The sequence below is a fragment of the Schistocerca piceifrons genome, chromosome 2, assembly GCF_021461385.2.
Source record: "Schistocerca piceifrons isolate TAMUIC-IGC-003096 chromosome 2, iqSchPice1.1, whole genome shotgun sequence".
NCBI classification, from domain to species: Eukaryota; Metazoa; Arthropoda; class Insecta; order Orthoptera; family Acrididae; genus Schistocerca; species Schistocerca piceifrons.
Window position 1 is genome coordinate 576,501,445 of NC_060139.1, and position 24,224 is coordinate 576,525,668.

Genomic DNA, 24,224 nt, shown 5'->3' on the forward strand with positions numbered 1-24,224 from the left:
CAGACTTCAAGAAGAATATAATAATTCCAATCCCAAAGAAAGCAGGTGTTGACAGATGTGAAAATTACCGAACAATCAGTTTAATAAGCCACAGCTGCAAAGTACTAACACGAATTCTTTACAGACGAATGGAAAAACTAGTAGAAGCCGACCTCGGGGACTGACCTTACGACTTATCTTAGAAGAAAGATTAAGGAAAGGCAAACCTACGTTTCTAGCATTTGTAGACTTAGAGAAAGCTTTTGACAATGTTGACTGGAATACTCTCTTTCTAATTCTAAAGGTGGCAGGGGTAAAATACAGGGAGCGAAAGGCTATTTACAACTTGTACAGAAACCAGATGGCAGTTATAAGAGTTGAGGGACATGAAAGGGAAGCAGTGGTTGGGAAGGGAGTAAGTCAGGGTTGTAGCCTCTCCTCGATGTTATTCAATCTCTATATTGAGCAAGCAGTAAAGGAAACAAAAGAAAAATTTGGAGTAGGCATTAAAATCCATGGAGAAGAAATAAAAACTTTGAGGTTCGCCGATGACATTGTAATTCTGGCAGAGACAGCAAAGGACTTGGAAGAGCACTTGAACGGAATGGATGGTGTCTTGAAGGGAGGATATAAGATGAACATCAACAAAAGCAAAACGAGGATAATGGAATGTAATCGAGTTAAGTCGGGTGATGCTGAGGGTATTAGATTAGGAAATGAGACACTTAAAGTAGTAAAGGAGTTTTGCTATTTGGGGAGCAAAATAACTGATGATGGACGAAGTAGAGAGGATATAAAATGTAGACTGGCAATGGCAAGGAAATCGTTTCTGAAGAAGAGAAATTTGTTAACATCGAGTATAGATTTAAGTGTCAGGAAGTTATTTCTGAAAGTATTTGTATGGAGTGTAGCCATCTATGGAAGTGAAACATGGACGGTAAATAGTTTGGACAAGAAGAGAATAGAAGCTTTTGAAATGTGGTGCTACAGAAGAATGCTGAAGATTAGATGGGTAGATCACATAACTAATGAGGAAGTATTGAATAGGATTGGGGAGAAGAGAAGTTTGTGGCACAACTTGACCAGAAGAAGGGATCTGTTTGTAGGACATGTTCTGAGGCATCAAGGGATCACCAATTTAGTATTGGAGGGCAGCGTGGAGGGTAAAAATCATGGGGGGAGGCCAAGAGATGAATACACTAAGCAGATTCAGAAGGATGTAGGTTGCAGTAGGTACTGGGAGATGAAGAAGCTTGCACAGGATAGAGTAGCATGGAGAGCTGCATCAAACCAGTCTCAGGACTGAAGACACAACAACAACAACATGTTAATTGTAATTTAATTTGTTCAGAAAAAATTCCCCAATAATAATTTTTATAAAGTAACTTTTTTTAAAAAAGTATTCATTTCAATTTAAAGAATTTTTCCACTCTTTTGAAGAAAAAGCATTCATTTCAATTTAAAGAATTTTTCCAATGCATTATCATTACTTCCAAGAATAAAAAAAATATATATATACGCCAGCATTGCACGAAGCTGTGTCGATAAATAAGAGCAGATATATAATTGCAGTTTTATTGAGGTAAGAATTTTTGCTTTTTTATTCAGAATACAGGGCCGAAGGTCAGCGCTGCTGTCCTTATAAAATTTACCAGATATTATTATTTCTGTTAGGAGGTTACATTTCGTTCATGGTTCATTATTTAATTAATATTATTGTGTGGGTTTTTGGTCAATTTTCATTTATCAATTTTGTGGGGAGTTCACGCATGGCTCCATTTTCTTGATTTACATTTAACATTTCTGTGGGGAGGTTACATGCTCTCTGAAATAAGGGCGAAAAAGTTACTAATATTGGAATCGTCGATTCTAATTACCGATTCCAATTTTTGCTATTTCACGGCAGTAGTTTTAGAGAGCAATCACAAACGTAGAAATGCTATTACGTTTCAGTGCATACAAGTCTTGCAAAAATAATTTGCATATGAATCATGGAACGGCTGGAATCGGTAAGTGGAATTTACGTATAAAGGTTATTCTAGTTATCGATTCCAATATTCGTTCTTTTTTGTGGATTTTCATTAGTTGTGATCTGGCTGTTCTTCTACTATTTAGTGTGTCGATATCTCCAGATTTCATGCTGTTGTTCCGTATCTGTCGTTATTCATTTCATTTTCCCGTTTTTCTGTTATAAAAATGGCTCTAAACACCATGGGACTTGACATCTGAGGTCACCAGTCCCCTAGACTTAGAACTACTTAAACCTAATTAACGTAAGGACATCACACACATCCATGCCTGAGGCAGGATTCGAACCTGCGACCGTAGCAGCAGCGCGGTTCCGGACTAAAGCGCCTAGAACCGCTAGGGCATAGCGGCCGGCTTTTTCCGTTATAGTTCACTTTCTCCCCGGCCAAAACGCCAATTTTCCGGCGCTTCTCCCGTTAGTTCTAATAATTAATAGTAAAATTAACGCTATTTTATACTAGTAAGATTTCACAGGACGGTTTACTGTAATGCAACTTAAGGTTCTCTGTGCTTTTCTACTCGCATAAATAACGAGGTTAATTCTTACCAGATACGAATATTTATTCTTGTTCTCATTTATTTTCGTTATATCCGTTTCCACAGAATTCATGACTAAACAAATAACCGCGTGAAATGTGATTGTAATTTTATCTTTTCTTTACACGTATGATCCGTTGCTCTCATACATTGCCTATAGGTCGCGTCTTTGCCTTAGACATGACGCCATTGCTCAAAGCCGACGAGTGGAATCTGGCACTATAATTTGTCCCATGAGATTTCCACCAGGGAAAATATTTCTTTTTCAATAAAGATACGGTAAAATTTAGTGTACACAATTTTAGCATGTGGGTCTGAAAGGGATATGCATCAGAATAAAGTAGGGAAGTTTCAATTTATGTTGAAATTTGATATTATATTATTTTTTCGACATGAAAGGAAGAATTGTACAATATCTAAAACAAAGTTAATCAACCTGTTTTGCCCATTGCCCACTTTTGTATCTCTGTTAGTAGCAAAGTTTTCTAATCGTCGCCAGTTCCACAATAATGGTGATTCATAAAGTAGGCCGCGCGAACGCTACGTTCGCAGGTTCGAATCCTGCCTCGGGCATGGATGTGTGTGATGTCCTTAGTTAGGTTTAAGTAGTTTTAAGTTCTAGGGGTCTGATGACCTCAGATGTTAAGTCCCATAGTGCGCAGAGCCATTTTTTTATAAAGTAGGTAAATAACTTAACGTGATAAAATTTATAAGGCAGCGTTACAGGTAGCCAAAACACATAATAATAATCATCATCCAAATACTTTGTCAAGAATTTATGAAAACCTAATGAAAATGTATTTTAGCTCCCAACTGCCCCCTGCCCAACGTAAAAGCTGTAACGCCTGCTAGTTGACTTTAGGGACCAGGTTGACTACTATTGATCTACTCTGTGCTAACTTTCTATACCCAAAATAGCTGGGGCGTGAAGGGAAGATCTTTTCGACTCTCCATTTACATATACAAAAGCAAGCGTTCGAGAAATATTTCAAGCTTCCCTCAAACCAAAAATAAAGTTTTTCTTAATTACCCTGATTACCTGGAAGTAATCACATCCTTTTTTGCACAACTGGGCCCCACGCGGGTCAATTTGGTACCACATTTGTCCAAAACTAAGTGTCACGCCGTTCAGTTTGATACCCCATTTGTCTATTCCCAACTCTTCGTTTGGCTATGAAAATTCAGACAAAAATTCGTTGTGGAATTTCTAGGGTCTCTTGTTTTTGCTCTCCTCAGACATTCGATCATTCTCGTGTTATATATGCTGTAGCACGGCACACCGGTGGCGTATCGCGCCATGCCCAGCACACAAGCCGAACTATTTCTGGTTAGAGGAATGCTTCAGAATGGAATGCGTTTCAGGTAGGGTGATCATATCTAGCTGGGACCTCGTCGGTACACTCTGAGATGGGGATGCAGAAATGAAGTGAAAATTTATTTAATAGAATTACTTTTGTAAGACGTGTATATTTCTAATGTCTATTGTCAAATCACAATTTATGAAAGATCTTTATATTTCATTAGTAGGATTAAGTAGGAATAATTAATAATTGTCATGTTGGAAATAATTGTGGTAGCAGGGAATGTCTGCACCAAGAGAGACCGCAAATTGATATAATTTTAAAAAGGGTGGGAGAGACCGCGTATGGATACATTTTAAGAAAAGAGCGGGAAAGACTGCGCATTGATACATTTTGTAATGGTAGCAGGGATTGTCTGTACCAGAAAGCATTGTTGGCAGGAGAGACCGCACTTCAGCGTTCGTAGGAAGTCAGTAGTAAGCGAGATGTGAAGCGAGTTGGTAGCAGGTCTGAAGCGACCAGCCACCAGCTATGATTTACAAGAGATTATAAACGGATGTACAGAGACATCAGCTAACTATTATAATAAGAGGAACTAATATTATTGAATTAATTTTTTTGAGAAACTCAAGACTACTGAAGGTATGTTTGCGCATTGCTCGTTGTGAGATTATTGTAAAAAGGAAGTCCCATTTGAACGTTTGTAAAATCATTTTACTCAGAATATAATTAACTTATGCCAGCAATATTGCATTTCTGATTATAATCCATCCCAAAAACCATCAACGTAAAACTTTGCAAAATTTTATTATTGTCAAGAGAAAGTTTAACTATGAATTACGTAACTTCAGTGAAATTAATTAAAGAATGACGTCAGCTTTGCTATTAAAGAATAACTTCAGCTTTGGTATTAAATACAGCCACTTATTACGACAGCCCACCAGCAGTTAATAGAGTATAGTAAACCAGAGTAAGAATATTCATGTCGCAGTTCGATGTAGCAGTCAGATGGCGATCCAGTAACAGTAAAAAAGGTAAGGAACAGTTTTGGGTTATTGCAGATAACGACTGAGGACCACGACGACGACACATTCTATGTTTCGTCGAAATAATCAGAAAATCACTTTCAATAAGCAGCAATTAAATTTGTATGCGAAGATTGAGAAAGAGAATAAATTTCAAAGGGAAGATTTCATTTGTTATTATTAAGCAAGAGATAGAAATCCTTGTTGTTGTTGTGGTCTTCAGTCCTGAGACTGGTTTGATGCAGCTCTCCATGCTACTCTATCCTGTGCAAGCTTCTTCATCTCCCAGTACCTACTGCAACCTACATCCTTCTGAATCTGCTTAGTGTATTCATCTCTTGGCCTCCCCCCATGATTTTTACCCTCCACGCTGCCCTCCAATACTAAATTGGTGATCCCTTGATGCCTCAGAACATGTCCTACCAACAGATCCCTTCTTCTGGTCAAGTTGTGCCACAAACTTCTCTTCTCCCCAATCCTATTCAATACTTCCTCATTAGTTATGTGATCTACCCATCTAATCTTCAGCATTCTTCTGTAGCACTACATTTCGAAAGCTTCTATTCTCTTCTTGTCCAAACTATTTATCGTCCATGTTTAACTTCCATACATGGCTACACTCCATACAATTACTTTCAGAAATGACTTCCTGACACTTAAATCTATACTCGATGTTAACAAATTTCTCTTCTTCAGAAACGCTTTCCTTGCCATTGCCAGCCTACATTTTATATCCTCTCTACTTCGACCATGATCAGTTATTTTGCTCCCCAAATAGCAAAACTCCTTTACTACTTTAAGTGTCTCATTTCCTAATCTAATTCCCTCAGCATCACCCGACTTAATTAGACTACATTCCATTATCCTTGTTTTTTTGATGTTCATCTTATATCCTCCTTTCAAGACACTGTCCATTCCATTCAACTGCTCTTCCAAGTCCTTTGCTGTCTCTGACAGAATTACAGTGTCATCGGCGAACCTCAAAGTTTTTATTTCTTCTCCATGAATTTTAATACCTACTCCGAATTTTTCTTTTGTTTCCTTTACTGCTTGCTCAATATACAGATTGAACAACATCGGGGAGAGGCTACAACCCTGTCTTACTCCCTTCCCAACCACTGCTTCCCTTTCATGTCCCTCAACTCTTATAACTGCCATCTGGTTTCTGTACAAGTTGTAAATAGCCTTTCGCTCCCTGTATTTTACCCCTGCCACCTTTAGAATTTGAAAGAGAGTATTCCAGTCAACATTGTCAAAAGCTTTCTCTAAGTCTACAAATGCTAGAAACGTAGGTTTGTCTTTCCTAAGGAAAGGTTTTATAGTTTATTGTAAAAGGGAAGGTTGGCATAACGCAAAAGAGATATAGAGGAGACGGGAAGGTTTCACTTTACTTAGAACACAATTACACGGATCTTGGTGTAGCAGAAGTAGTTGGTACACAATATTTTTCAGAAGATGTCGCCTTCTTCAGCAAGTATTTTTTCCCTTTTATGTATTAATAAAACTCCAGGCATGTCAGCTTGTAGTTAAACTTGCACTGTAAGATGAATTATGGCGCTAGATGTTCGAGGTGTTTGCATGTAACATGCAACGCCATCTGTGAGAGGACCTTGTCATCATAAACTTGTTGACATAAATAAAACTAACTGAGGTTGCATTTAGATGATGCGCTAACAGATGGCGTTACTCCAATACTCGGGAACAAACTGGATCTTGTCGGGATATCGGGACAAGAAGGTCCATAACGGTGATGGTCCCAATATGTCGGGACAGATGGTAACCCAATCCTAATCTCATCTTTTCCTGCAAGCTATCTACCTCAGTTATGATAATGGCAATCAGACAGTGTTTACTGTGGCAATGCATTGTCCGCATAGATGTGAAGTGCTTATTAAATCAGTTCCAGTTTTCAAATTTTTAAATGAACAGACCGCCATTTGACTGTATTGTTGTTTATTTAACTACGACCTGGCCCACGTTGGCAAGCAACTGCGGCCTTTATAACGTCGTCCGCGTTAATTCGCCACGTGTAGGCCGCCACAGTTCGCACACTCGGGCCTGTGTTGTTTATTTAACTACCACCTGGGCCATAATCAAATAAACAACAATACAGTCAAATGGCGCTCTGTTATTTTCGATGTTATTGTATGACTGTTGCTCAGCATCATTAAAAACTGTTTACTTTTGCTACAAAAGCCATATCTTATCACTTTTTTTTCGGCACTACTGTAATTGAGCTTGTAACTTTTGAAAGTAAGTGGAGGATCATAACTCTCTGTGTGGTGTCTCGTGCCAGGGAACGAACGAGACGGGCTTCATCAGGGGTTCCGCCGACCCCTAGATAGGCTAGTAGGCTGTACGTACTTGGCCTCCTTGACTTATGTGGTTTGTGTAGATATTTCTTCCCTTGACCTTCTTTGTTCTCTGCAGTGCAGCCAACTGTGGGGCCCATGACAGGTCGGACTCACTGCTCCCGGCGCGGCATGGCGGTCAACACTGCCTCGACAACTCTGCAGTATATCGGTTAGGTAAGATTACTTTAGAGAGTGTGGAGACGACTGCAGACAGCTCTCCTTCTTGCACAGCGGTTGCTGTGCTGTGGCTGGGTGCAGCTGGATTCCGGGTGACACCTGGGATGTTGCCACTCCTGCTGCCTCCTGACGAGGTGGTATCTTCTTTGCGCGTTTTCTCCCTGAGGAGGGGGAAATCACCGCGCAAATCTTCTGGTGTACCCTTTCGAGCACGCTTGCCGGCGCGATCGCGTCGTCTTCTGTTGCACCCTTCAGTGGTGGCGGTGGCTGCATCGGTTGCCGGCGTCGTCCTCGCCACCTGTGCGCCTGGGTGCGGACGGCGAAGGGAGCGGTCGGCAGTCTTCGTTTGCTGCCCACGTTGGCAAGCAACTGCGGCCTTTATAACGTCGCAGCCGCAGTAATTTGCCACGTGTAGGCCGCCACAGTTCGCACACTTGGGCCTGTGCGTACTTAAGCCGTCGGCACATGCACCATGCTGTCGAACGTTAACGTTGAGCATGCCAAGTTCAACGTGTTGCTGAACGCTCAGGAACGATGCGACTTGTGCATACGGTATGTAGGCCCCAACGTGGTATACACGATCGCAACGCACTCCTGTGGCACTTGAGGGATGTTTCTAGCTCATAAATCACACTGTTTACTCAACAGGCGCGCGCAAAATTCCCACGTTAGTTCTATTAAAACGCACATTTCCTCCATCGTTCACGAAAAGGAAAGTACCTTGTCCAATCAATAAGGTCACAGGCATATTAAAGTTCCATTACAAACAGTGCGGTAAAAATTTGGAATACTTCTCCGCAAAAGATAAACATTATTTCATCATTTCCACATTTTAGTAAATCCCTAAGGTCAGTCTTGCTTGATTACTGTTCATACCAGTAGCAGAATCTTTGCAACATATGAATTACGAAGAGTAAAAGAAAAAGGAGCAAAATATCTTCATACAAGTAGCGCAAGTTGTTCTGTAGATAAAGCCAATCGAACAAAGTCACCCCTCAAAAAAAGGTGGACTTTCGTTTACATAACATCAAATACTATAGTATATACTTATATTAAACTAATAATAAAGTACCAGAACCTAATAAAAACGCAAATGTTAGGAAAAAAAATTGTTAATGTCAAGATGCGAACCATCACCCCAAGCAACAATTTTATACAGGACAGTGATGCTACTCATCATGCTTTTTTTTTTTTAATCTCATTTTGTTCGTTTTCGTTCGTTGTATCTGCTCGGGGCAGACGTCGCCAGACACCCGTTTCAGTTCGTCGTTGTTCCATCAATTAAGTTTTTTTTATTACAGATGGCAGCTAACCCTCTTTTTTAGCACTCTTTCTCTTTTTTCTTTTTTCCTTTTTTTTGAAAACAAAAATGAAAAAAGGAGAAAGGATTTTGGAAAGTTTGTTTTTCTGTTTTTTATTTTTGTTTTATTTTATTTTTATACAAATGGATAAAGGAAAGCCGTTCCTCTTCAGCTACATAAACAGAATAATAGGAAGTCGTCCCGTTACGACTTAAGATTGCTTCATACTATAGCCTGCTGCGAATTTTTCGATGACTGTCGGCTCGTTGCTGTGTTGTTCCCGTTGTTTGTTCAATCTCATAAAAAATGGGACTGGAAAGAGGTGCTATGTTTATCTTCTCATGTCATCGATAATCCAGCTGCGAGGCGGATTATGGAATGCGCTCCAAAGAAAATTAGAAAAATATTGCCTGTATTTAGGGTTCTTGATGACTGTACAATGTCGTTCGTTGAGATAATACCAAAAATCGGGTACTGTCTTTTCGCCATTACCGAATAGGTAGTGAACAGCGTGGCCGCTAATCGTTCGTTTTTGCTCTTGGGAATTACATCTCATCGGGGAAAAGAAGTGATCGGCTAGTTATCCTGTCAGGAGTCGTGTGTGTGAGAAAATCCAATATCTGACGCACCAAATACCAAACGTCCTTTGCCGACCCGCTTTCGAAACGATGTTCATCCGTGTCAATCACTTGGCATGTGGCACACAAGGGTGAATCGGCGAGGTGGATGTGATGTAGGTGGGACTGGTACAATTGTTTCCCATTATCAGTTACGTACATGCAGACTGCACGTCAGTATTGAGGGTGGTGGCACTCACTGCCTGCCACACTGCACGCCACTTTGTAGTGGGGGGTTTGCTTTAAATCACATTCGGCATCCTGTTCAGTTGCAAGGCAGCATATATCGCACTCGTCATCATCAAGCGTGTGGGTGGTAGTGCAGTATGGATGTAGCTTAATTCAAGGAAGAATTGGCTAATGTAGAATATAGGTGCTGGGATGTCCGATACCATCACAGGGGGTGCGAGTGAGGTTGGTCGTAAGGCCTCCAGTAAGATACTTGTGAGGCACATCGGGCTTCGTCGCCACAAGTGCAGGTGACAGCTGACGAACAGGGGCTTCGCTCTGTTCTGAACATGACAAAGGCCTAAACCTCCTCTGCTCCCCGGGAGGGTTAGGGACTCGTAACGAATCTTAAATAACATGCCCGTATTAATAAAGGACCCAAAAACCGCCAACATGCGGTGAACCAGAGTAGGTGGTATCGGGAGTATCTGTGCAAAATGGGGGATACGTGGCGCCAAATGGACGTTAGCATATCGCGTCCATTGCAGGAGGTCTAGATGTCTAAGACGGTGGTCACTTGTTCGTGCTCTCATCTGATTCAATAAACGCCTGTAGTTAAGGGCTGTTGAACGCTTCATGTCAGATGTGAATTCAATGTGAAGACAGCGGATTGTGTCACTGTTTAGTAGCGGTGCGACGCTCTCGTCAGGTAGACCTCTACCTACAGACAGGGCGTGCGATTTGTGGAGATTGAATTTGCTCCCCGATGCCGCGCCGTAGGTCGCCACCCCGCCAGTGCTGCACGAACATCGTCATTACTGCGAAGAAGAAGTACCAGATCATCCGCACAGGCAGTGCAGCAAACAGTGTGTCCACCAAGGGACATCCCAGTCAGGCGTTGTCGGAGGCCGCAGAGGAGTGGTTCCAAGACGAGGGAATATCACCGAAAGAGGGCAGCCTTGTCAAACCGATCGCTGGATCTGTATCGGCAGCGTGAGACGGCCATTATGTAACACCTTGGACGTCGCGCCGTGTGGGAGACGCATCATTGCCTTAACTATGATGTCCGGATACCCCATGTGTCGCAGTACCTCCATCAAAAATGTGTGGTCGACTCTGTCAAAGGTCTCGCTAAAGTCGAGTGAGGCCAAAACTCCTGGCAGTTGGCGAGCTTTGGCTAGCGTGATCATATCTCGATATCGGCACAGTGAAGTGCGAATATTATGGTCACCATCTAACGATGCCTGGTCCTGCGATACAACACATTGTACCGATAGCTTTAGGCATGCCGCCAGAAGCTGGGTGAAAATCTTCAAGTCACTGTTGAGTAAGGTCAAGGGGCGATAATCACTGATCCTGGATCCGCCTCGTATGGGCACAATCAGTTCTTCTAGGAACGCCCCAGGGATCTGCGTCGTGGGAGACATAAGATCGCGGCAAATATCAGTCCATGCTGGTACCAGCAATTGCTCATATGTCCGGTAAAATTCCAGAGGAAGGTCATCAGGTCCGGGGGACTTATGAGCAGCCCCCGCCCGTATTGCTTCAATGATTTCCTCTTCCGTTACATCTGCAGTCAAATCCGCCGCCGCTGTCGGAGAGATCATGCCGTAAGTGAGTTGAGAGACTTCGGCGATCACCTTTGGGGGATGCCACGTTCCGAGTACAGCCCAGTGTAGTGAGCATGAAGGGCGTTTCCTATATCGCGCTTGGTATCAAGGCGCCGTCCGTTTTGCGTCGTGATAGCTTGGATCAGTGTCCTGCCTCGGCGCCGTCGTTCTGCGATGACGTGGTACATGGACGGTTCCTCCTGGGCCACTCTGTCTTTAGTGCGCACTCTGACGATCACACCCTTAAGGTGGCGCAGAGTAACCACCACGACTAGTGATGGGGAGCTCGTGAATGAGTCGTTCAAATGAACGCTTCACTCCAGTGAAGTGTGAACTAACCACTCAATTTCAATGAACTGGTACTTCAAACTCTTCACCGATAGCACACTCCACACTTTTTTCTAGTTCACTCACTCTCTTCCCCTCTCCCACTACATCGGCACAACGTCACTCACTCTCCCTTCACTTCAGTCCTCCCTCTACTGCCTGTCGACGGTTCGCGCGGTGTTTGTAGGGAAAGATAGATTTTGGAGGGGTTTGGAGGTGAGGGGCGAGTGGAAGGCAGCGTCAGCTGCTTCCTCCAGTGCTGACATCATTACCCGTGACTATTTGAACAGTTATACTTCGCGTCTACGGGTAGCCTACCGTTGGCAGCGCTTGCAGACAAATGAATATTAAAGATACAAACGAAGAGGCTGGTTTTGTGAGCACGCACAGCCAACATGAAAATGAAATGCTTACCTTGTGATTCAGGAACTGAAGCATGCGTGGAATCCACGCTTGAAAGATAATCGTTCATGTAGGAATGTGTATCTCGTACACGTTATTGAAATAATTTCACTAAATGACAATTTGAGGATTGTCCTAATTAAATTTAAAAAAAATACGTATATATTTATGTATAAACATCAACGGATTTGGCGAATGTTCTGAGATTTCCGTTTAAAAACTTGATTTGTTCCACTTTTTTTCCTGTCAGGTGATTTCTTCTGTCAGTTATAAGATGTCCTGCCTTTGAGAACCATCTTTCACACGGCGTGGAGGTTGCAACAATACATAGTCGTATTTTTGCAAGTTCAAAGAGCGAGGGGTATACTGACAGCCGTTCAGACCACCGCTGAAGTGGATTGCCTGGCCTCTGTAGCAGGGGCTCTTGTAAATATTTGTCCACTTCTACTATTGCAGCTCTCGGGTGTGGATTACTCTGCAGCCTGGAAAACACTTCATCAAATTCGAGCCAGAGACTAGAAGTAGATTCAGTGGTTAGAACTGAGATTGTTGCAGTAGCAATGAATGTGTTCGTCACAACTTTCTCTCAGTGCCTGATCAGGTTTAATTTCACTTTCTCAGCAGAATTTTTATCAGAAAAACCATGTAATTTAAACCGGGGATCGAATGAAGTTGCTCCTGCGAAAATGGAATTTTCCTCTATATTTCTAAATCGTCGTTTTAGGTGTTCCGCTAACTTTTCGGCCATCTGTTGCACGTCACATAAATTTCAGTGTTATTAACAAACCTGCAACACCATTTTTTCAACGAGCGACTAAGGCTAATGGCTCTGAGCACTAAGGGACTTAACATCTATGGTCATCAGTCCCCTAGAACTTAGAACTACTTAAACCTAACTAACCTAAGGACGTCACACAACACCCAGTCGTCACGAGGCTATAAACTTTGTGACAGTAGTAAACATACTCATTCTATTTTGGATTAAATTTTAAAAGGAACATAAAATTGGACTGCATTTCGTTGGTAGCCCTAGTTTTCAGTCCATGAATAGAACAAATAAGGTTTCACTTGACAGATAAAGACTTTTTTGGGCGCTTCACGAAAAAATGTTGAGCAAGATTAAATGTAATACCTTCTTTATATGTGACAGGCTTCTCTGTTTATCTTTCCTTTGTCCCCTTCGACCATGCTCTATTTAAGTTTACTCAGACGTTGTAAGATCGTAAAACGTTGCGTGCACGTTACTGCATAGTTCGGCCATTTTTTGGTAAAATTACGAAGTATTACGAAGCTTTGCGATCTGTAGTTTTTCCGGCGTATTTCCAATTTGAACAATATTTCGGGAGGCGTACACGCTGCGTGTATGTCTGCCGAAATATTGTGGAGAAATTACGACGCTATCGGGTCGGATACCCGAGAACTGCTCAAATTACGAAGCTTTATTGTACGTGCGAGGCGAAGCGAGCGTAGCCGCGACTGAGCGGCGAACTGGGCAACTTCTCCAGGCTTCCGTACTTCATGAATGAACTACTTCATTTGAACGCTTCACGGCAAAGAGTGAAATGAAGAAAGTAGTTCACGGGAATGAACGAGTTCGAACCATCTCTACCGTCAATGTCATCTTATAGCAGCAGCCCGCTGCTAGCCATAACAAAAACAGACGGCAGTATCAGATTGGTGTTGGATGCGCGGGGTATCAACAATATAATTATACCCGTACGGGCCAGACCTGAAAACACTGAGGAGCAAATCCAGGCGTCAAAATACTTGACAAGCTTCGACATGTTCTCTTAAAACCAGGCTCTAGGAAATATACCGCCTTTATATTTCCCAGTCGGAGCTACCAATTTAGAGTTTTGCCACTTGGGCTGAACGTCAGTACAAGTGTATTTATTATGGCACGTGACACTGTGTTAGAGACTGACCTTTTGGAAAAGGTGACTGTCTATGTAGACGACATTTTGGTAGCATCAGAACTATGGGCAGAAAACTTGGAAACATTACACCGTGTCTTAGAAAGGTTCTTTGAGGTAGGTTTTACCGCCAATCTCACGAAATCCTAATTTGGGCGATAAGAAATTAAATTTTTAGGGCACCTTATTTGTCTGGTGGGTATCTTACCTAAACCGAAGAAATTACGTGCCACAAACGAGATGCCTTATCCCAACAACGGGAAGCAATTAAAAGCGTTTATAGGAATGGTATCATTTTATAGGCGTTTTGTCCCTGCTCAGTTGTTAAATAATTAGGATGTGTTAAGTCGGTTGGGAAAAAACGACGATGGGTGTTTACAGATGCATGTAAAAGAGCACATAATCATTAAAGAGACACTGGTAAATGCTGAAATACTGCTTCATCCTAACATGTTGCAGGATTTTTATATCGCGACGGATGCTTCCTTGTTCCGGGTTAGGCGCCTGTCTGTTTCAAGCAGACAACACAGGACAAGAGACAGAGGTAAAAATAATTAGATTCGCAAGTCGAGTCTTGAATTCGTGTGAGAATATCTACTCCACTACGAAACTGGAAGCGCTCGCAGTGGTATGGGCATTAAAGAAATACCACTATTACGTCTATGACAAAAGAACAATGATATTTTGTGACCACCGGGCACTTAGCTCTGTACTTATGTGCAGGTTGCTTTATAAACGTCTTATGAAGTGGGTTTTGGCAGTCCAGGATTATGGTTTCCAAATTAGGCTTGTCATAGGCACGGATAATGTTGCCGATGCATTATATAGGTTACCACAGGGATTACCCTAGTTTGCGGGATTGGTTTAACAATCAACTGAATTCAGAAGTTTATTGTTAAGACTCCAACAGAAGACAAAATACTTACGTATGTACCGAGAAATCAAAGAAATGCAATGAGCTGACCCGATCTGGGAAAAAATAATTAGCTCGTTGAGGAATAATCCAGATGGAGAATTTAGCAAACTTTTTAAGATGCACAATGACCTTTTATAACACAGAATGCATGAAGCTTCCGAGAACTGGTGCATCTGCAAAACCTAAAAAACCAATAAACAATTTAACATGGTACACCCATGATTATTGGGGACACTTTGGCGGTAAAAAATGCACTGCTATACTAACCAGGTATTGCTATTTACCTAATCGATATAGGAAGGTCAAGGAACTTGTGAGGTCATGCGTTATCTGTCAGAAGACAAAACCTAATACACATAGTACTAAAAATGAGCTGCATCCAATCATTCCGGCAGAAGCTATACAGACTACAACCGTGGATGTAACGGGACATTTGCTAATAACTAGAGGCGGTGTAAAATATATCATTGCAGATTTTGATATCTTTTCAAAATATATAAACACATAGCTCAACCTCTAAGACAATTATCAGAAAACTCGTGACCGATTATATCCCGAGTGTCGGAAAAGCGATAACTCTTTTGACGGATAATGCCAGTTACTTTAAAAGTCAATGCTGGAAGCAGTTTCTACGGGACCATGCGATTAGACTTATATCAGTATCATATTTTAATCCTAGCGCGAACCCCATAGCACAATGTTTCCATGAATAAATAGATTCGTCAGAACCTATGCTGCTAACCAAAGACTAAGTGGGTGGAACTTGTACCCATCTTTGAAAAGATGCACAAAAATGTACCTCATGAGCCAACAGGATACACACCCTGTGAAATTGTCATGATAAATGCACCTGACGATGAATGGTTGAAGCCTCTGCCGCGAATTCCAAGGCCAGTAACGAGAGAGCCGAGGTTACTATAAGCCTTGCTGTCACTGCAACACCATGCCGAGATCAGGACAGCGAAGTTTGATAGCAATCTGAATAGAATATATACCTACAAAACAGGAGACTTGGTTATGTTGAAAAACCAGCCCAAGGCTTCTAATATTAAAAGAATAAATAAAAAGTGGCAACTTTTATATACTGGGCCACACCTAATAATTAACGTACCACATGACGGTTGCTACCTATTAGCACACCCGGAGACAAGAAGGTGCGAGGGTTGTACCTTCCTAAAGACTTAAAGCTGTTCATATCTCTGAATGAAGAAACTGATACTTAACTGAGTGCAAAACCCAACTGAATTGTAAGCAGTTAGTAGTTTATAAGTTATAGTTTAAGTGTAGTTAGGATTTGATTTTCAATTCATATGCCTTTGCATTTAATTTTCATGCATTTGTATATATGCAGTAGTATATAAGTGTGTATATCTGTAAGCTATTTGTTTGAATGGGATGTATGTATCTGCAGGTATGCCTCTGGACAAGGTTATATATAGTTAATGAATCAGATTTGTGGCTCAAGGCACAAAATTTTACTAGGCATTTTGCATGGTTGCCTGGAGTCTATTCCAATCGCGATTTGCTGAAAAAAAGTAGGTCTACTGCAATGATAAAACCTGTCATGTTAAAGAGAAAGAAAAAACGGATGTTAGGGCAGATTATTAAATATCAGCCTAGAAGTGCTTGCAGTCGTACCCTCTCATGCAAGGCAACTGCAATAATCGAAATGAATTTGAATCAGAGTTGAATGTTAACTGATGTCAAGCCGGGCGCTGTTGCCGAGCGGTTCTAGGCGCTTCATTCAGGAATCGCACTGCTGCTGCGGTCGCAGGTTCGAATCCTGTCTCGGGTCTGGATGTGTGTGATGTCCTTAGGTTAGTTAGGTTTAAGTAGTTCTAAGTTCTAGGGCACTGATGACCTCAGATGTTGAAGTCCCATAGTGCTTAGAGACACTTGAATCATTTACTGATGTCAGATATACAAATTTACTGACCTCTCGAGTCCAGAAAGACCAGTTGGCCAGACTTTCTAAATAAGATGTGCTAGCTATTACAAACACTGCTTAAATAACTTCAACAACAAAAGGCACTGATTTATGTAATATGTGGAATGAGAAACTGAGATTAAAGATGGATTCTTCTTTTGTAAATAGAGCATTATGTGCTTATAATTTCCAAGCTCTGTGTAAAACTATCCGGACACTCAGTCAGTGATGTGAGGATAAAGTGATTTACGAGTTGGAATGTAATATAAAAGTGAACTGAAAGACTCTGTAAAAGCACAGCGAAAACGAACTGTATTTCGCAGTTGACGACAGTCGAATATGTACAGTAAACTAGTGTTGTTGTTGTTATGGTCTTCAGTCCTGAGACTGGTTTGATGCAGCTCTCCATGCTACTCTGTCCTGTGTAAGCTTCTTCATCTCCCAGTACTTACTGCAACCTACATCCTCTGCTTAGTGTATTCATCTCCTGGTCTCCCTCTACGATTTTTACCCTCCCCGCTGCCCTCCAAAGCTAAATTGGTGATCCCTTGATGCCTCAGAACATGTCCTAGCAACCGATCCCTTCTTCTAGTCAAGTTGTGCCACAAACTTCTCCCCAATCCTATTCAATACCTCCTCATTAGTTATGTGATCTACCCATCTAATCTTCAGCATTCTTCTGTAGCACCACATTTCGAAAGCTTCTATTCTCTTCTTGTCCAAACTATTTATCGACCCTGTTTCACTTCCATACATGGCTACACTCCATACAAATACTTTCAGAAACGACTTCCTGACACTTAAATCTATACTCGATGTTAACAAATTTCTCTTCTTCAGAAACGCTTTCCTTGCCATTGCCAGTCTACATTTTATATCCTCTCTACTTCCACCATATTCAGTTATTTTGCTCCCCAAATAGCAAAACTCCTTTACTACTTTAAGTGTCTCATTTCCTAATCTAATTCCCTCAGCATCACCCGACTTAATTCGACTGCATTCCATTGTCCTCGTTTTGCTTTTGTTGATGTTGTTTTATATCCTCCGTTCAACTGCTCTTCCAAGTCCTTTGCTGTCTCTGACAGAATTACAACGTCATCGGCGAACCTCAAAGTTTTTATTTCTTCTCCATGGATTTTAATACCTACTTCGAATTTTTCTTTTGTTTCCTTTAATGCTTGCTCAATATATAGATTGAATAACATCGAGGAGAGGTTACAATCCTGTCTCACTCCGTTCCCGACCACTGCTTCCCTTTCATGCCCCTCGACTCTTATATTTGCCATATGCTTTCTGTAGAAATTGTCCCTGTATTTTACCCCTGCCACCTTCAGAATTTGAAAGAGAGTATTCCAGTCAACATTGTCGAAAGCTTTCTCTAAGTCTACATATGCTAGAAACGTAGGTTTGCCTTTTCTTAATCTAGCTTCTAAGGTAAGTCGTAGGGTCAATATTGCCTTACGTGTTCCTATATTTCTACGGAATCCTAACTGATCTTCCCCAAGGTCGGCTTCTACTAATTTTTCCATTCGTCTGTAAAAAATTCGCGTTAGTATTTTGCAGCCGTGACTTATTAAACTGATAGTTCGGTAATTTTCGCATCTGTCAACACCTGCTTTCTTTGGGATTGGAATTATTATATTCTTCTTGGAGCCTGAGGGTATTTCGCCTGTCTCGTATATCTTGCTCACCAGATGGTAGAGTTTTGTTAGGACTGGCTCTCCCAAGGCTGTCAGTAGTTCTAATGGAATGTTGTCTACTCCCGGGGCCGTGTTTCGACTCAGGTCTTTCAGTGCTCTGTCACTCTCTTCACGCAGTATCGTATCTCCCATTTCATCTTCATCTACATCCTCTTTCATTCCCATAATATCGTCCTCAAGAACATCGCCCTTGTATAAACCCTCTATACACTCCTTCCACCTTTCTGCTTTCCCTTCTTTGCTTAGAACTGGGTTTCCATCTGAGCTCTTGATATTCATATAAGAGGTTCTCTTTTCTCCAAAGGTCTCTTTAATTTTCCTGTAGGTAGTATCTATCTTACCCCTCATGAGATAAGCCTCTACATCCTTACATTTGTCCTCTAGCCATCCCTGCTTAGCCATTTTGCACTTCCATGTCGATCTAATTTTTGAGACGTTTGTATTCCTTTTTGCCCGCTTCATTTACTGCATTTTCATATTTTCTCCTTTCATCAATTAAATTCAATATTTCTTCTGTTACCCAAGGATTTCTAGTGCCCTCGTCTTTTTACCTACTTGATCCTCTGCTGCCTTCACTACTTCATCCCTCAAAGCTACCCATTCTTCTTCTACTGTATTTCTTTCCCCCATTCCTGTCAATTGTTCCCTTATGCTCTCCATGAAACTCTGTACAACCTCTGGTTCTTTCAGTTTATCCAGGTCCCATCTCCTTAAATTCCCACCTTTTTGCACTTTCTTCAGTTTTAATCTACAGTTCATAACCAATAGATTGTGGTCAGAGTCCACATCTGCCCCTGGAAATGTTTTACAATTTAAAACCTGGTTCCTATATCTCTTGTCTTACTATTATACAATGTCTGAAACCTTTCAGTATCTAGTATAGTTTAAAAATTTCCGGTGTACATGGTGAAACTGTGATAAAAGTGTAATGTATTATGCAATGATTACTGTCATAAATAGTATTAAAATCACGAACAAAACAGACGTCCTATGGATGGATAATCCAATGTGGACTGTGCTAAGGCGCAGTATTTGTCTGACAGCGAGCGGCGGATTCCGCGCCAACAGTCGAACGCTACAGGCGACGCAAGTGCCAACATACGAACCTTAAAAGGTACCACGGCGATGTACTCGCACCGAACGCTCACCATAGTGAAATAGTGCAGTGCAAAGTTTGTAAACACGAAATAAAATCATTAATTAATAAGGAAAAATGGAATAAGTCTTGATAAAACCCGAAACCTTATTTGAAGGACTGGATCTCGTACGTTCAAATACCTGTTTATCGGAGACATAAACAGTTTACACATGTGAGTAAGGAACGAATGAAGACTAGTTACGTTTCCTTTCAGCCCCTCCTATATGTGTATTTGTCTCGTTACGTAAATGAACTGATGCTCGGCGAAATATTTGCATGTCGTGCGCGAGGCGTAGCGGCGACCTGGCGTTCTAGACCGCACAGCTGACGGGCGCCGTGCGACAATCTATCTTCGGCTGTCACCGCTGACGTCAAAGCACGTCATCGAACCGTCGCCCCATGCGCCGTGCTGCCGCTTACACTGGTGCCGTCACGTACCGACGACTCGCCGTTCGCGCATCTCAACAATTTCATCACTACCGACGAGGATTGCTTCGACAAAGTGACAATATATGGTTTTGTTCGACGAAACGAGAAACACATATTTATGAAAACTTTCTTTTCATCAAACATTACGTGAGGATGATATTCATAACGAAAAACAGATTTTTAAAACAAATATATACAAATGTGACTTCGTTGATTCTGTAAATTGTGTGCCAAGACATTACGAAACAACACTTGTGTTGATGGCACAGACACATACAATAGATCGATAAATAATACAAAAATGAAGGCTTTTTTAAGATGAACCTTTTTTCAAAGTCAACGAATAGAGTACGTATTCTTATTCACTGTCCATTCTTATTGTCAATATCTCTCTCTCTCTCTCTCTCTCTCTCTCTCTCTCTCTCTCTCTCTCTCTGTGTGTGTGTGTGTGTGTGTGTGTGTGTGTGTGTGTGTGTGTGTGTGTCTGTCTGTCTGTGTGTGTGTGTGTGTGTGTGTGTGTGTGTTAATCCTTTTGTTTTATTTTGATTCCAAAAGTAATAATGACGAATAACGCGTTGGTGTCAACAATCCGAAGACTCCGGGCGGGGTTTTCGGCCCGTTTTGGTTTAATGGTCATAGATTTCTGATTTGCAAATATCAAGCTGTTTCATTATACAAACGTCTCTGAAGAGGTTGGACTCTATCGTTACCGATACGAACACGGGTTTTGTTCGTCACGTAAAAACCATACGTCAGGAGAATAGTTATAAAGTGAACATTCTGATTAATATAGATTCGTTGTAATAAATCTCTGTAACAGCAATTAGGCGCCCCTGTAGAGATTCGCTGACACTGGCATTAGCAACTTTCTTCCACTCTGGGTAGCTTCAAAACTGGGCAATTTTGTTGATTTAAATCTAATTGGACATCTAAAAAATCAGTTTCGATCAGCGTTAAGCTCTCCATGAATCCATATTTAGATCTCAAAACGTGCATTGTTCAAATGGTTCAAATGGCTCTGAGCACTATGGGACTTAACATCTATGGTCATCAGTCCCCTAGAACTTAGAACTACTTAAACCTAACTAACCTAAGGACATCACACAACGCCCAGTCATCACGAGGCAGAGAAAATCCCTGACCCCGGCGGGAATCGAACCCGGGAACCCAGGCTTGGGAAGCGAGAACGCTATCTCACGACCACGAGCTGCGGACGGTGTGTCAGAAAGTCAAATACATCGTACCTGTGTCGCTATTACACTCAGAACTTTAACATTCAGATGAAATGTACTATAAAAAATTAGGCAACGAGAGCGGTTTCGACTGCCATACTTTGCTTTGAGACAACGTTCGGCTTACCACTAGAACACAGGTGTACGTAGATGTAGCGTGAGAGCTCGAACAGAAAACAATACTTCCTCCAGGAACTGCCGCGATCTACACTGCTGCCAGTTTGTGCAGATAGTCGGATTTACAGGGTATTATCAGCGTAGCCATGTTTATCTGTCACATGTCGCGGTCTAAAAATGGTTCAAATGGCTCTGAGCACTATGGGACTTAACTGCTGAGGTCATCAGTCCCCTAGAACTTAGAACTACTTGAACCTAACCAACCTAAGGACATCACACACATCCATGCCCGAGGCAGGATTCGAACCTGCGACCGTAGCGGTCGCGCGGTTCCAGACTGTAGCGCCTAGAACCGCTCGGCCACACCGGCTGGCTGTCGCGGTCTGTGCAGACTTTATGGCGCAGGCCACCGGCCAGGTTTTACGTCAAAGAATGTACATCTTTACTTAGGTGACCTTCCCCACTCTCACAGCCATAATATTGTGATATATATACAGTGGTACATTATCACTATATATAGTAGGACATATATGGGAACACAAATAGGGTCACCAGGTGTCTGGCTTTAATCACACGTCTGGCTATTTAGGGCCGTGTCCGTCAAAATATATACAATCTAGCCTGTCCGGCTTTTATTAGGCTTTTTAGCGATGATGTAGAGATCGCACAATCAAGGCCAATTCCAAGCTAATAACGTAATCGCTGGGAATAGGTATAGGAATCCAGAATGAGGTTTTCACTCTGCAGCGGAGTGTGCGCTGATATGAAACTTCCTGGCAGATTAAAACTGTGTGTCCGGCCGAGACCCGAAGTCGGGACCTTTCCCGAAATCGGGACCTTTGCCTTCCGCGGGCAAGTGCTCTACCAACTGAGCTACCTAAGAACATCTCACGGCCCCTCCTCACAGCTGTACTTCCGCCAGTACCTCGCCTCCTACCTTCCAAACTTTACAGAAGCTCTCGTGCGAACCTTGCAGAACTAGCACTCCTGAAAGAAAGGATATTGCGGAGACATGGCTTAGAGCTTCTGTTAAGTTTGGAAGGTAGGAGGCGAGGTACTGGCGGAAGTAAAGCTGCGAGGACGGGCCGTGCCTCGTGCTTGGGTAGCTCAGTTGGTAGAGCACTTGCCCGCGAAAGGCAAAGGTCCCGAGTTCGAGTCTCGGTCCGGCATACAGTTTTAATCTGCCAGGAAGTTTCTGGTATAGGAATGATAAAGAAATGTACCATAAGTGTATATATATACGCCAACGAATGCTATTCTTATGTCTGTGTCTATGTTTTTCTTTGTAGGCTAAACGCACAAAACACAGATTGTGACGACTCTATCAGCAGAGCGATCGAGGCGAAGTAGAATGTTCTATCAGCCGATGCCCCGACACACTCGCACGTCGCTTCTACGACCCGTGGTGTGTGTGTGTGTGTGTGTGTGTGTGTGAAACCCATATGCGAACGAGAGTTAATCTGCGCGACGCCTTCTCCAGAAGAATAGATAATTGTTTATTTTGGTTATTGAAAAACTTTTAGTTTATTTTGACACGGGAAGAAAACTAAACAATTAACGGGACTGTGCACTTACTATCACATCTATCAAGTCATAAGGCTGATTATTAATTTTTTTGTTTTGTCTTATTTATGCACGTTTAAGTTTCATATCGCATAAAACAGTCTGTCACTGATTGTATTGTAAATACCCAAATGGTTGTATTTCTATTTAAAATAGGTAGACCGATTTATAGGACAAAGTGTCCAGTTACTTATAACGCCGGATCCAGCTTTTCTGTTCTTTGACCTGGCAGCGCTTAACACAAGTCCATAACATATTGTGTAGAGAGTTTTTTAATCCTCACGTTGGCTCTTTTTGCATGAAAAAAACCGGCGTGTTTTATCTTTTTACTCAGTACATCTATGTGCTCCAATGATGTCAAATGAACACCTATAATGGTTCATACAATTTTTGTGATGCTTATTTCTAAAGCTACCCCTCTATTTAATTTAATATTTACGTTATAAATTTCTCTGTTTGGTTAGGAACACTTCCTACATTGTTATACACCTGTGGTCGTTTAACAGCGGCCCCAAGTCGAGTATTCGTCCGGTCTACTGTTTGTTCTCAGGCGTATTTTATAACTTGTACCGGTATCTAGCAAATAACAGCCGAATCCAAAAAACATCAATTAACGTTAAGAGCCTCTTAAAGGGTGTAGTTTTCGTGCTTATTAACAAACAAAAATAGTTACAGAGACAGGAGTGCTGAAAAGTAACAATTCAGAATTTTTTATCTGAATATTCATAAACATGTGATTCTTCAGTTTCTCCCGGTGTATTTGTTGCTCAAACAGTCTACGGGTATACTGCCGGTGCATAGTGTCCAACGGGCACAATATTTCGGCGATCAGACATGTCGCCATCGTCAGGTCGTCAGCGCACCTGACGATTGCGACATGTCTGATCGCCGAAATATTGTGCCCGTTGGACACTATGAACCGGCAGTATACCCGTGGACTGTTCGAGCAATTCTTAAACATTTTTAGATAAAGCGTATGTTGTTAAAGTTGTGTATCTTTATTCTTCGTGTCTACATACACTGAGTGAAAAAAAAAAAACGCAACACCAAAAAATAATCAATGTAGGGTACGAAATTTCAGGAATACATTTGTCTAGGTAACATATTTAAGTGATTAATGTTTCAAGTTTACAGGTTAACGTATGCGCGAGATATGCCATTGCAAAGGTGACACGCTGATACATTAATAACCGATGTAATCACCAGACTGTTCAACACAAGCATGCAGACGTGCGTGCATTGTGTTGTACAGATGCCAGATGTCAGTTTGTGGGTTAATGCTGTTTATGGACGACGCTGGAGTTGTCGCCCGATGATGTCCCACATGCGCTCGACTGCAAACATATGTGGTGATCGAGAAGGCCAAGGCAACATGTTGACACTCTGTAGAGCATGCTGGGGTACAACAGCGGTACGTGGGCGATCATTATGTAGTTGGAAACACTCCTTGGAATGCTTTTCGT

The 24,224-nt window shown here is 41.8% G+C and overlaps 1 non-coding gene across 1 annotated transcript; it reads left to right on the top strand.

The window, feature by feature from the left end:
* Positions 1-22,293: 22,293 nt before the first annotated feature.
* Trnas-cga lies at positions 22,294-22,368 on the top strand. The gene has a single exon. It is a non-coding gene; the product is annotated as a tRNA-Ser (tRNA).
* Positions 22,369-24,224: the final 1,856 nt, after the last annotated feature.